Consider the following 11,523-nt stretch of genomic DNA (forward strand, 5'->3'; position numbering starts at 1 on the left):
CACCACTTCATGCTCAGATTATTTGCAGTGACTTCAGTGGAATTAAACCTGTGATTTAGCTGCTCTGAAATGAGTAATAGAGCCTCTCCCAGAATACAGGACTGACGGTAAATATCTTCATATACAATAAATATTTTTAGAAGTGCGTATCACTCAGGGGCCCAACATTTATCTTAAAATTGAAAGACGTTACCTTAGAATCTGTACAAAAATTCCAAATCTGTTCCTAATCATTGCTAACAATCTGTAAGCTAAATATCCAGTGTCATCGTTAAACAATATTTATCGTTACACCCACTATGTATACAGCAGAACAAAAACATTTCAACAGATTATTTACCTACTTCTTAGTATTATTCCATTGTGAAAATGGCTATAATTCAACAGAAACTTTAGTCAATAGGGAAAGTTAAGATCTTCTTACCATATACACTAATCCTATTACAGTCTTATTCCAAATTATTTTTTCAAAGGTACTCACAAAGATTTTGTTTCTCCATCTGTCATTAGGATTGCCTTGGCTTTCTCAATTCAGTAACTTTATGCCACCACGTAAATCAAGTGAAATGTGTGGTTGTCTTTAGGTAATAAGCTGTATTTTCATATCTACAAATATCTTTATTAAGCCTTTTAAAATAGTAAAAATTTTAAAGTTATTTATAAATTCAGACAAAGTTATCTATCAAGAAGTACTGTGTGTTTATCAGTACGTTAGCTTATGTGTAGAATGACGTACTCTATCTGAATGTTTCCTCCTCCAGGCTGATATTTTCTAAAAGTCATAGACTATGTTTTAAATATACTTTTATGTTCAACATCTAGCATAGTGCTGGGCACGTGGCAGATGTTCTAGATAGGCTTGTGAAATGAATGAATGAAATTTGTAATCTGGTTGAGAAGGCAACACTAAATATTAATACAACAACAAAGAGCTGAACTTAGAAAGGTAGGTTGGGGTCAACACATCTACAGACCTTGAATGTCAATCCAAAGAACTTGGCTTTTATTTTCTAGCAACTAGTGGTTTGGAGAAGAGGAGGGAAAAGGAAATTAACACTTATTGATCTTGTTATAGAGAGTACCTAGCATTTTTTCATGTAATTTTACTTACTCGTTTTAGTTAGCAAGGGCCCAAGCCAAGGTACAGTCTGATCTTCACCCTGCATAGGTAACTCTGACCACTGTTGTTTTTGCACATGTTATGTGGTAGGAATTCAACTTTATTTCTTTCAAATAGATAGGCAATTGTACATCACCATTTAATAAATAAACCACTTTTCCAAACTAAATTGAAGTACCAACTTTGTTGCATGCATATTAACTTCTCAGATACCCTGAGATTGATATCTGGATTTTCTGTATTGTTTCTCTGATTTGCTTATTTTTTTCCAATAACAGCTTTATGTGTATTTGATTTCAGTGTAAAGTCTTCACTCCTTTCTGTCAACTCAATTCAGTTGAGTAGTTGAGTGCCTCCCCTCCCTTCTTCCCTTCCTCAATTTTTGCATTTGTATAGATTTTCTTGGACGTTTATTCTTCCATATGAACTCTAAGATTATTGAAGGCCAATATTTTTTTAAAATCCGTGTTTGCAATCTAATTGTAATTGTATTAGATTTATGCAATACTTTTGGTACAACTCTTTTTTAGTGATTTACTTGATATATTGTACTTTATTTTTTCCATTTTTTTATGTTATTACTTATTTTACAGTGTTGCTTTCTGTTTTTCTTTCTTTGGGGGGGTTGATCAAGTTCTCTCTCATTTCTTCTTCCCCCTTGTTAAAGGGCATAAATTCCCCTTCCTTTTTCTGGATCTCAAAATCTAGCACTTAGTTCTGTGATGTAAGGAAATAAGCCTCCAACTACTTCTCCATCAAGATGTTCTACTTTCCCGCTGCCTTCATCCTCCCTCCGATAGGTGAGCAGTTTGAAACACTTTCATCTCCCTTAACTCTCCCCCTCCTGTCTACTCCAGCATTTTGCTGACATAGACCAGTATTTTTAGTTCTAGACTATTCTAAGAATTTCCCTTGCAGTATTCCAAAAATTATCTTCTATTTCAAAAGTCCTTGTTTAGCAGTTGTGTTGCATATTTTCAGCACTCTGTAAGCACTCGAGGGTTATTGCTCGCCGCTTATCATCTCCTATTTTAAGATGTTGTAGTGGACTGAATAGTGGCCCCCAAAAAGATATGTCCAAATCCTAATCCCCACTGCCTGTGAATGTGACCTTATTTGGAAATAAAATCTTTGTAGATGTGATGAAGAATCTTGAGATGAGATCACTTAGGATTTAAGGAAGGCCCTAAATCTGATGACTAGTGTCCTTGAAAGAGAAAAGGAGAGGGGAATTTGATTTGTAGGGAGGAAGATCATATGAAGACGCAGGTAGAGATTGGAGTTATGCTGCCACAAGCCAAGGAGTGTGAGGCGCCACCAGAAGCTGGAAGAGGTCCCTAGGCAGACATGACTGCTCCTGGACTATGGCTGCCGAGGCCTGGAGGCAGATGTCAGGGCCACTTCAATATCCACAGTTGGACTGAGGCCAGTGGGCCTACTTCTGGGTGCTCAGAAGGGTGTGTCTCCTGGTGGGTCCCTGAGTGGGGCTAGAACTAGTTACAAGGCCGTTTCAGGATCTGCAGTCAGACCTAGGTTGGAGGGCCTGCCTCAGGCCACAGATAGGCATGTCTCCCAGGTGTCCCTGGGTGGGAAGGACTAGCCACTGAGAGAGGCTGGATCCGGGTTACAGGCCACTTCAGGCTCCACAGCCAGGACTGAGGTTGACTGGCCTGTCACCCAGGGTAGGAGAGGACACTACTCCAGCTGAGTCCCTTGACAGATGGTAGTGGTGGCAGGACCAATGCCAAATAGGGCTCTAGCCAAGTCCACAAGGGGACCGGGCTGTTTCCTGGTCTGTCGCTGGGACAACAGTTGGCAAGTCTGCCACCCAGGCATGGGCCTGCCTTCTCAAAACAGCCCTCTTCAGTCTCGGGCTCCACTGAGGTTTCACAGTCTCTTACCTGGATCCCAAAGCTCCCACAAAGGTACTTTCATCCACTTATGGCTGCCAAATTATTGTTGCTGAGGAGAGATATGAGTAGGAGATCTCCTATTCTGCCCTCTTACTGATGTTGCTTCAAGGTTGCTTCCTTCTGAAAGCTGTGAGGGAGAATCTGCTCCATGCCTCTGTCCTGGCTTCTGGTGGTTTGCTGGAAATCTTTGATGTCCCTTAGCTGATCTCCGCCTTCATGTTCGTATGGTTGTTCTCCCTGTGTGTGTGTCTGTCTTCAAATTTTCTCTTTTATGAGGACACCAATCATATTGGAATGGGGGCCCATCCTACTCCAGCATGAAGTCATCTGAATCACTTACATCTGCAACAGCACTATTTACAGATAAGTCACATTCTGAAGTACTGAGGGTTATGCCCTCAACATATGCATTTTAGGGGGATGTAAAGCTTCCTGGGAAACAAATAGAGTTTCACGGTAATTTTCAGGGTAAAAATGTTATTTTGCTCTTCTCTTTAACTTCTTTGTGGCTACTACAATGATTCGGATCTTCTATATCGATAAGTCACACAGGAGGAAAAAAATGGACGTATTAATCACCACCAAAAAAGCCTTTCATAGTCTACAGGCTATAAGTTAGTCTGATTAATGTAGCAAATCCAAGTGAACATGCTCAGCCCCACACACTAATAGTAGGGGTCAGTCAACAAACTAATCAAACTCCTTTCCTAATTGCAATAGAAAGGGAAAGGAAAATGGAGAATAGGGCTTTTCTGATGGTGTGTGGTCAGATATTGACTGTTGATACTGAGGAATAGCAATGGGATTGGAAGACCAAGAGGCTGAGACAGCAGCAGAAAACTTGGACCGGAGGATAAATTAAGTGAGGGAGGACGGGATCCAAACAGTGACTGGACTTGTGCCTCTAAGAATCTGCCAAGACCACGTTCCTGAATGTGCTTTCTTCTAAGAATTCCTTAATTTAATCCAATAATTTATCTTTCTAATAGCACTGTTTTCTAATAAATGGCATCTACAGATCTCTGAGAAGACATTCTTATAACACACGGCTAAGAAAAGAAGGAAAATACATCTTCAGCTTTGCTGCATGTCTGAAACAGGAATATTTTAATTTCATATTTACACATATTTTAAATAGGAAAACTATATTTATTATTAATTTGCTAGGGTAAGCTAAGAACTATAGCAAAAAATCCCTAAATCTCAGTCCTTTAACATAATACATGTCTGTCACTTACATTATGTTTGATGTGGGTCAGCAAGGAGTTGTGCCATTCTTCAGGTACCTAGGATCCACCAGACCTGGTAGCGTCCCCGTTTCCTCAGGACTTGGAGTCCTCCACCAGATGCCCTTCAGCTGATGAGACAATAGAGTAAACAAAAAGTGTCACCCAGGATGTTCTTATAGGCCAGGCTGGAAGTGGTAAATGTCATCCCCACTCACATTCACGGACCAGAAGTCAGTAACATGATGCCGTGTCACTGAAAGGGAGGCCGGACTCTGAAGTCCACCTCTTGACCTAGGAGGACAAAGAAAAAGAAATTTAGCAGCCATATAGCAGTATCACTGCTACACGTTGGAATTACAGTAATTCTGATTTGTCATCATCACGATAGGTGGGAGATTAGATAGATAGATAGATAGGTAGATAGATAGATAGATAGATAGATAGATAAGATAGGTAGATATACAAACACACTAAAAGTATGTATGTTCATAGGGACTCAACACATGAGCAGCATAAGTAGAATTCCAAACAGAATGTTTGCTCCTTAAACTAGCAAACTTTCTCAGGTATTTCAAAAATATTTATGCACATACAAAAATGTAATAGAAAACTGAAAGCAAAGAGGCTTGCCATTGCTTAAATCCATGCTTTGATAAGCGTATTTACTTGAAAACAATACAGATTTTTCTTGGGAATGATTGATAACGCAGGCCCCTAGTTGTTTCAGACTTCTCCCCCAGTTCACCCAGTTCACAGTCATGAAGTTACGTTAGCCTGGGCTGTATTGAGACGATAAAAATCAAGGATGTGCTAATTCTAAGAGCAGTTATATTTGCAATAATAAATATCTCACCTTTGTTTTTTTTCTTTCACAACTCTTGTAACTAAATAACTTTTTTCTGAGAAACATCTTTGTTAATATTGCTGAGCTTGTGTCGGAATGTGGAAAATAATAGGAGCTTTATAACCTAACTGAATGCTATTTAAAGAAATGGAAAGATTGGAAATGCTGTCTGCATGCTAGGGCCTGTTATTATTTCTTGAAGGTCAACAGTAATGCTTGGCCCTTAGAAGAAAGGAGTCTTGCAGCATCTTGACTGATGGAAACATTTATATGCAGAGATATGTTGCCATGTGTACTCCAGGGATACAGGTTATATCCCACCTTGACCAGAGCCAATTATCAGTAGACAAATAATGTAATGGAAGTCTTAACCACTTTTCTTGGGAGGTGTCATGCCCCTGTGAGGCATTGCTGGAGATATTACAGTCCCATAATGAGACTCATAATTCATGTCAGCCCCGAGCCTTTTCATTCATTTATAAATGTTTTAGAGCCCTATGATTCATAATGCCATGAGCTGGTTTTCTTTCAGAACAGTCATGCTCCCATTAATACCAACCATTCGTGCTTTTTGCCAAGAGACAAGCCCTGCAGTAATCTATCATAAAGTTTAGTGCTCTCCTTGAACTGTTATAGTCAAAATTTTTCTAGGTAGTAAGTTAATGCAAAAGAAAAGTTTTCAGAAAAATATGGAACCTTGAGAAAGAAATTAAGAAAGCAAGGTAAGATCTCTTCATCTAAGGTATCATTTTGGAGTTATTTTCCATTATTGACATAACGCACATTTTCTTTGTTTGCCAGAAGTGTTATACCCTAGGAAAAGGTACACTTCAAAGCTTAATTGACATAAAATTAAGGTGAAACTGACACACACCGCCTAATCACAGTCTAGAATAGGAAGTCTTTTGAGCATCAATCAGATTTTTATTTTTGTATTTCCTTCCTAATAAATAGTTTACAATACATTTCCTTTTTTAACCTCACTCAGCAATTCATTTTTCTAGTTAATTAAAACAATTAGACATTATTCTATTAAGCAAAACAAAGCAGTTCTTAAAATCACTTGTAGTCACATAGCATAAAATACATGTGGTCATGCTGCAGGTAACCCTTGCATTTGTGAGGCATTATTTCTATGGCTGTTGTCCTTCACTGGCAATATCGTCTCCAGAGTCTGTTTGCTGTTCTGCTCAGCATGGCTAATTTGTTATCACCTGAATCACAATGTGGCACAGCAGGGCGGCACTGCAGAAATGATCTTTGATTCTATTCCATTCAACAAAATTCTTTGGATCCGCCTAATGTGTGAAGGCCCACTGAAGGCTCTATGTATCTGGTTCCAGCTCCTGAGCTCATTCAGATTCAGACAGGAAGTTATTGGCTGCTGCCAACGGCACATACACCCACGCTTAGAATTAGGTTCCTCTGCCAGATCTGGAATTCTGTTGTCCAAAGATGACTTCTGTAGGTCTTTGTTATTGATCTCCCTGCTACCTTATGTTGTTAACAGAAAGCCTGCTACCTCTTCCTGAGTTTCCACCATTACCTCACTCTGAATCTTGGCTCCATGTCTGACAGCTCTTCTGCTCCTGACCTTCCATGGTATGGGACTTTGTCTCAGACCCTGGTTCCAAAACTGGAGTTTTGCTGCTTATGGATGGATTTCCTAATGAACAGCATCTTTCTTGTGAGTCCAATATTAGTTGCTAACTGGACACTTGACCACCAAATTGAGGGGATGATGGCTAGGCTAATTTTCTCAGACACAAATGGGCTTGTTTTACGTCTTTGGTTTTCCAATTGCCCAGTTTTTGGCCATGGGACTAAACAAGAAGACATTATTTTGTGAACTTCATGTTTTTCTCCTGTACTGTATGTAAAATTATTTTACAATTATACCAAGTGTTTGAATACAGGAGAGAAGAGGGTGAAGCTGAAAAAATGATCTGGTTTCACTAGGGCCTCAAAAACAACAACATTTGGTAGAAGAATAGAGAATAGGAGAAGCATGGATTCCAAAGAAAAGAAAAAGGGGGCCAAATTAGAGGTTTGTTCCAATATCACTAAATGATTTCCAGTCACCTCTTTTTTCTCTTAAAAATAAATAATTAAGAATGTTTTAAAAACCTAACTCTAAGAGAAAATACACTAACAAGCAATTTGGGAGATAGATAGCACTTAAGATCAGAGTGCGGCCTTCTCTCTGATCTTAACTTTATTCTATTTATTTCATATGTTAGGCTGAGCAATAACTGCCTTCAATTCATCCCAAATCTGTCATCGTAGTCCATCATTTTAGTTTATTTCTGCAGATATCTGTTAGACAATAACTATAATAGGTTGATTGAATGATTGAGGGCTTATGATATTCTAGGAACTTTTCTATGCATTTTATATGTATTCAGGAATTCACTGCTCAATACTCTATATGATTATTGATATAATATATTAGCATCATTCCCATTTCACAGATAAGAAATCTGAAGTACAATGAGGTTGAGAGAGTTGCTCAAGTCTACACATGCGTTATGTGATAGAGGCAGGATTTGAATCCAGGCAGTCTGTCTGCAGAGGCCCCATTCAACATCATAGCCACGTGTTGTATAGGTATGTATAGAAATTGTCTCAGTGGTTCTAACACTAAAAGTTAACGATTAAAGAAACAGACTATAGGCGTTGTACACCATATGCAAATATCTGCTTATAAATACTCGAAGCACAGCTGCTTTGCTTGCAGAACTTTGGCAATTTTGGCAAATAAGGCAATTTTTACATTTCACGGTAATTTTCATTCATTTTACTCTCCAGCTCCCTTTCTTGTTTTAATAGGAAATGATAAATTTGTCATACTATTTAGCAGTGCTTTTTAAAAGCGTGTTCCATGGAACATCTGTCTCCAAATCAAGTATTCAGATTCTAGGTTCCTACCCCAAACCTTCTGCATCAGAATCTGGGGCAGCACCTAGGAATCTGCATTTTTATCAGCTCTCTGGTATGTTCAATGCTTCCAGAGTTTGATTTAGAAGCTAGAGAGCTTCAATTTATCACTTCTGCCTGCTCCAATTTAGACTAATTAGTTAGAATATATTAACTGTCCACTCTCTAGTCCTAATTACACATCTAGGAAATACAACTTCTGTTCAGTTGTTCGTACGGCCTTGACCTCTTCTCTCCAAATCACAAAGGAAAACAAAGAAAACTCGCAAGCTTGATCCAACCCATGATTATCCAGTCCCTAATAAGTGAAAATGCTTCCCTCACTGCCTCAGCAAACACATCATTTATAGTTTCCTCCTTCAAGCAGTTTTTTAAATGTTAATTTACCTTGAATCAATTCTTAGCTAAGCACTGGCTCTAAATACTTTATAGACTGCTTTCTGTGTTTGTCTTTAATGTAGATTTTTTTCCCCCTGGTGATTCTTCCAAGCAAAACTTTAAAAAGATTTCTGAAATGTTTAAAAGTATTTTGAGGAGACTACTTTCCCACCAAATCTGTATCCTCCCATTGCGTATTACAATGCCAAAGTCATTTGATTCTTGCTCAGCCATAGTTAAAGCTAACTCTGAAGCCAGAAGTTATTCTGACTAACTAGGTACTGAACCACAACCAGCTTAAGTTCCTCAAAGCAAGGCTTCCTATATACTGTCCCATTGATGTCCAATAAGTGATGAACACTGGGATCCCAGACAACTGCTGTGGGCTCAGCTGAAGCAGAGGTTATAACTAAAAACTTGAAAAGTAACATTGCAAGGACATACTGAGAGATGATGATAAATGGTGTAGATTATTTATAAACTGCTAAGAAAGATCAGAAAAAGGAACAGACCTCCTCAATAGTTTTCAGAGTTAAAATGGTTAATTTTGAAAAGGCCACTGGTCATAATCTGAGGCATGATTAAGTGAAAAATAGAGTGGGATAGGAACACAATTCCCACAGTCACTTGGGAAAGAACACAGTATCAGAATATATTTTGCAAACCATAAAGGCTTTATTATCATTTGTTTACAGTGAAAGAAAAAATAGTCAAATGTCAATCTTTTCAAATCTATGCTAAATTTGTATTTCAACATTGGTCATATTTCTAATTTCAAGGAATTGTTTTATGTTTTCAATTGCATTGAAATATCATGGTTACTAATATTGATTAAAATAAGGTGATCATTATTTGACACACTTGGAAATCTTTTAGTTGGAGATTTGGGCATGAGTTTTATTCATAGATACAGTGCTGCAAGAGACTTTTTCTTGGGTGAGGTGAGCATGTTTTTCTCGAAAGGCTTTAGCTTTTACATTAGCAGTAAATGTAAATGGTGTTACATCAACTTGAAAAAGATTTCTCCGTTATACCATTAACACTTTACATTCAAAGCCTAGGAGCTGTGAGAAAATCACTTCACAATTCCAATTCCATCTCCTGTACCTGAGTAAGTGAAGTATTTTTGGTTACACCTGGTAATCATATTGTTACATTAAATCAATGTGAAATATTATTGTTAATTAAGTAAATTATCTGAGTTCAGAGAGTATACAAAATAGGTATCTATTATAACCTATAATTTTGAAACTAATGGCTGTCATTAAAAAAAATTTTATTTCATAGTAAATTTTGCTTCTATCCTTCAGGATCCACTCTTACACTCAATTAACTATTCCCTAAGGGCCCAAATTTTAAAAAGTACAATTCTGACCTAGCTATTCAAAGCTCTCTTCCTTGTCAGAGGCTGCTTGCTCTCTTCTGATCTAACGCTTCTTTGAAGTCATCAAGCTCATTCTTAGCCCTCTCTGGGACTTGAGTTTAAGAACATTTTTGAGTTTCTAACTCTTTGGTTCCTCTTTTAGCAACCTCTCACCGCCACCAATTCCAGACCTACCATAGACATTATACACACCGAATGCTATTTTTTGGGGGGGTCAGAATTCCAACTGGAATGACACCTGCTCAAGTGTTTGGGTCCTTTATTTTGCATAGCTCAGTTTCTTGCTCTCCGCTTTCTTCATTTGACTGAACTGTGACAAACTTCTCCCTGGTAAGGATATCTAGAACTAATCATGGTTTACTTAGCCGAGAAGATACTATCTTCAATGGCCAGGAAATCTGAGGGTTATGCTTAAGATATGCCCTTAAGACATGTCCTAGTCTTTAAGTTTGTTTTACTGAATTAAATAGCAATTCAGTGAAGTAATCTATACTTATACTGCTGAGAAAATGAAGCAGCTCTGAATTTAGGTTTTTTAAATCACTAATTTCTTTTTTTTCCTTCCTTCCTTCCTCCTGTCTCCTTTTCTTCCTCCTTCCCCTTCTCCTTTTCTGCTTCACTGCCCCCTGCCTCCCCGTGAAGAGAAGGCACACCTTTGTATTTTGGTATCTGACTCTCTAAACAACTTTATTGAATGGAACAGAATATTTTCTCAAAATACTTAGCCATGAACCAAAAACAGTTCCAAATAAACCTTCCAAAATGGCCCAGAGGAAGGAATTTTTCCCTTACTTTATTTAAGGGGTAATGGTTTGATAATGAGATTCTATGAAAAATTAAAAGGCACTGTGCTTTTTTCTCTATGCTTTGTGTACATTGATTTTCGGTTGTGTAACACATTCTCTCTTAGTTCATGTTAAGAAAATGTTTAATGTCTCTAGAGTCTCTACCCTGCATGAGCCTGAAATAATTAGAAAGGCTTGACTCTCTTTGTTAATGCATAGAAAACATGTAGAGATTGGAAGATCAGTAGATGTGCAGGGCTTCACTCAGAAGGTAAGAGTTGACATGAGGAACAAAGGGTGCTTAGCATTTGGATGAATGGGTAGATGAGTGGAGGAGAAGATAAGAAACAGTTTTCAGGAAGTGGAACAGATATGCAAAGATGGCAACGAAATGTTGCCTATACTTCTATTTCAGAGTATTTGTGTTTGGGGGAATTTCCATAAATGTATTAATGGAATCTTGCACCAATTGTTGAGATATATCAGAAATCTTGCTAGATCAACTCTCAGTATGTTATTGTTTACCTACTCTTTAGACTGTTCACCTCATGGTTATGTGTAATTTGTTAGTTTTATGTTATGTTTAATCTGTTAACCCCAAATTTCAGAGATTTAACACAATATGAATTTATTTTTCACTCACATTCTAGGCCAATCCAGTGGTCCTGGTTGGCAAGCGGGTGGTTTTCCTTCATCTTGTGATTCAAGTGCTTGGATCCTTTCATCTGGCAGCTGCACCGTTCATTCCCTTAGAGTCTCTTAACAGGTGGAAGAAGAGAAGGCACACTCACTTTGTTAAGATTTTTGCAAGAAATTGATCACTTCTGTTCATATTCCATTGGGAAGAACTGGTCACATAGCCCTATTTAGATGCAAGGGAAGCTTGGAAATGTAATTATTGTCTGAGCAACTGTTTCCCCACAACAACCCAAA

The 11,523-nt window shown here is 38.0% G+C and overlaps 1 long non-coding RNA gene across 3 annotated transcripts in view; it reads right to left on the reverse strand.

Annotated features, from left to right (window-relative positions):
- Positions 1-11,303, reverse strand: part of LOC124244122 (uncharacterized) — a 37,940-nt gene extending 26,637 nt beyond the window's left edge. For 2 of the 3 annotated variants that reach the window (XR_006889890.1, XR_006889888.1), the window contains exons 1-2: positions 11,234-11,303; positions 4,272-4,390 (exon numbers count right to left, since the gene is read on the reverse strand). This is a non-coding gene — a long non-coding RNA (uncharacterized LOC124244122). Of the gene's footprint in view, positions 1-4,271; positions 4,391-4,477; positions 4,508-11,233 lie in introns of those variants that run through there. The other variant, XR_006889889.1, reaches the window with a different exon arrangement.
- Between the last annotated feature and the right edge of the window lie 220 nt (positions 11,304-11,523).

Source organism: Equus quagga, chromosome 8 (assembly GCF_021613505.1).
Source record: "Equus quagga isolate Etosha38 chromosome 8, UCLA_HA_Equagga_1.0, whole genome shotgun sequence".
NCBI classification, from domain to species: domain Eukaryota; kingdom Metazoa; phylum Chordata; class Mammalia; order Perissodactyla; family Equidae; genus Equus; species Equus quagga.